General features: G+C 36.3%; 1 protein-coding gene across 6 annotated transcripts in view; it reads right to left on the bottom strand.

Annotated features, from left to right (window-relative positions):
* Positions 1 to 2,868, bottom strand: part of FAM13B (family with sequence similarity 13 member B) — an 89,240-nt gene that overhangs the window by 29,731 nt on the left and 56,641 nt on the right. The gene's annotated exons all lie outside the window — the stretch shown is intronic.

Consider the following 2,868-nt stretch of genomic DNA (forward strand, 5'->3'; position numbering starts at 1 on the left):
CACACACACACACACACACACACACACACACACACACACACACGACCTTAAGCAGTCAAAAGACAAATTAAAAACTGGTAATATTTGCAAAAGGGGTTTGATCAAGAGGCTTTTCCTTAATAAAAAGCATGTGCAAATCAAAAGGGGGGAATACTACCCAAAAGAAAAATGCGAATATGGACAACTGAAACAGAAAAGACTCATAACATTGCTATAAAAATGTCAGTGGAAATGAAAGCCACAATTTACAAGCTTTACTTACCAGGCTGTAATAAAAACCTGCTATTGATGAGGGTATAGTGAAAAAGGTACCCTTATACAGTGCTAGTGATAGCATAAACTTGGTTCAATGGAGGCAATTTCACAATCTACTTACAGATGACCCAAAATTCCACTTCTATAAATTTACCCTAAGAATGGTTTGCACAGGTAAAATGGTATATGCGCCAGGCTATTCGCTGCAGTACTTTGTAGGAAATGACCTTTTTTTAAATAATTTTATGTATGCCAATCATGAGGGAGAGGAATTAAATATGGATAAACAGGAAAAGGAAGGTTAACACTATTTGATATACTCTTTTGTCATTTACAAAATTTTCAAAAATCAAATACAAATTATATTTTAAAACTCTGTAGAATAAAAATCAGTTATTCATACATAAGGCATCTATTAACTAATGATTCCTTACGATTAATTCCACATGGCTAATCAACCATTGTGGAACTTTTGCTCTGAGTAGTACCTAGTATTCTATTTGATTCTATCAACCTTGGTTGAAAGTTAAAAAGCAATCTAGTTTCCTTATGCTGCAAGTCAATTTCAGAGGGGAAAAAAACTTCAAAATTATTTATTATTTAGCTAAAATCTTGATCGCCTTACAATATTTTAGCCAGAGATTGGCAAACAATAGTTTAGCCAAACCCAGCCTGCTGTCAGTTTTTATATGCTCAGTAAGCTAAGAATGGTTTCCATATTTTTAAATGGTTGGGGGTGGGAGGGAATAAAAAAAATAATATATTGTGAAGTGAAAATTACAGAAATTCAAATTCCAGTGTCCATAAGTAAAGTTTTATTGGAACACAGCCATGTTCATTTGTTATAATTTTTTCTGCCTGCTTTCATGCCCCAATAGCAGAGATAAGTAGTTGTGACAAAGACCTTATGCCCACAAAACAAAAACATTTACTTACCATCTGGACCTTTACGGAAAAAGTTTGCTAACCAACTCCTACTCTCTCTAGCCTTACGCTTCCTTGGACTCCAGTTCCTTTCTACCTAAGTCATTTTATATCTCATGCCATGCTATGACACACTTGAAATTCACACATCCTGCCCAATTTATATCCCCCTGTTCTGGCAATTTCTTTGCCCTGCTATCACCTTGAAGACCTCATTCCAAGTTTCTAACCCATCCAACATACACTCTGTACCCTCCCTGGTCAACTATTTCAAAGCTATCTTATCAGTACCCCTACCAATGAAGTCCAGTTTATGATCAGCTTTCTATACTCCAGGCACACAAATGTTAGAAGAAAATGTCACTTACACACCTTGCTAATTAGTTAGTTCACTACAAACTCACACCACCAAATTTCAGCTAGACCTCCACTGTAACTCTAGTACCTGCTGTCTCACTTCTACATGATCTGGTCTATATGACTTCTCTCCATGAAGGCTCTTACAAAACTTTATCAGTTTCTTCAAACTCCAAACCCAATCAATTCTTGTCTCCTCCCCCTCTGCAGATAAGACATTTCATTTCAAAATGGTCAAAAACATCTGAAAGTAAGTTCCCCTAAACACCTCTCACTTCAATAATATTCTGTATATGTGCCCTTTTCTGGGAGTTAAAAGTAGCTTTTTCGTTAGGAATAGTTACTCAACCTGTGCCCTGAATCATCTTCACTCCACCCCCTCTATGAAATGTTCCCCTAATTATTATATTACTTTTTTTTCTGGCATTTTTCAATCTCTCCCTATCTCGTGACTGATCTGCACCATTTCTACTGATGTGCTCAAATCTCTATCCTATAGAAAGGGGCAGAGGTGAGGGGACACCTTTTCCACAACAACTGCTTGAATCTTCTCTTTCCTCTTATTTTCAATGCAAAACTTATCTACAAGGCACTATGCCGCCTCTTCATTTCTTCTGCAATGGCTTTAGAATAGTTGGCCAAGGTGCAGAATACATGCTGGGTGGATTAGAAACTTGGAATGAGGTCTTTAAGCTGACAGCAGAATGAAGAAGTTGCCAGAAGTGGGAATATGAGTTGGAGAGGATATATTATGAGTTTCAAGTGTATTATGGTGTGGCGTGATTCAAGTGTAAACCACTGGAGTCCAGAAAAGTGTAAGGCTAGACAGAGGAGAGGTCAGCAAGCTTTTTCTATAAAGAAGCTACTCACTGACACTCATTCTCAGCCATGAAATCCTCTGCCCTCCTCCTCTTTCTTTACCAATAATCTCTACTGCTAAATGCAATGAATTTGCTTTAACTGGAATTAATTTGTTTAGATTACACGATTATAAATCAACAGAAACAGCCAAAACCTAAATACAAGAACATATGAAGAAAAGTAAAATCACCCATATTCTTATCAGTCAGAAGGCCACTGTTGTACTTTTTCTCAGCCTTTTAATTATGTGTCAATCGCACACACAAGCCTGTATACTTGCACTCAAAGAAACTGGGACTGCATTCGTTTTAGTACTCTACCCTTGATGTTTTTCAATATAACTTTTCATTGTGACTATTATTCAGGCCTTTAAAACAATTTTAAATGATTTAACAATACCCCATTTTATGACTTACCATTATTTATTTGACCATTTTCCAGTTATTGAGGATTTTTTTTTTTTTTTTTTTT

The sequence above is a fragment of the Carlito syrichta genome, unplaced genomic scaffold (assembly GCF_000164805.1).
Source record: "Carlito syrichta isolate Samal-C Ts95f unplaced genomic scaffold, Tarsius_syrichta-2.0.1 Scaffold303986, whole genome shotgun sequence".
Classification (NCBI taxonomy): domain Eukaryota; kingdom Metazoa; phylum Chordata; class Mammalia; order Primates; family Tarsiidae; genus Carlito; species Carlito syrichta.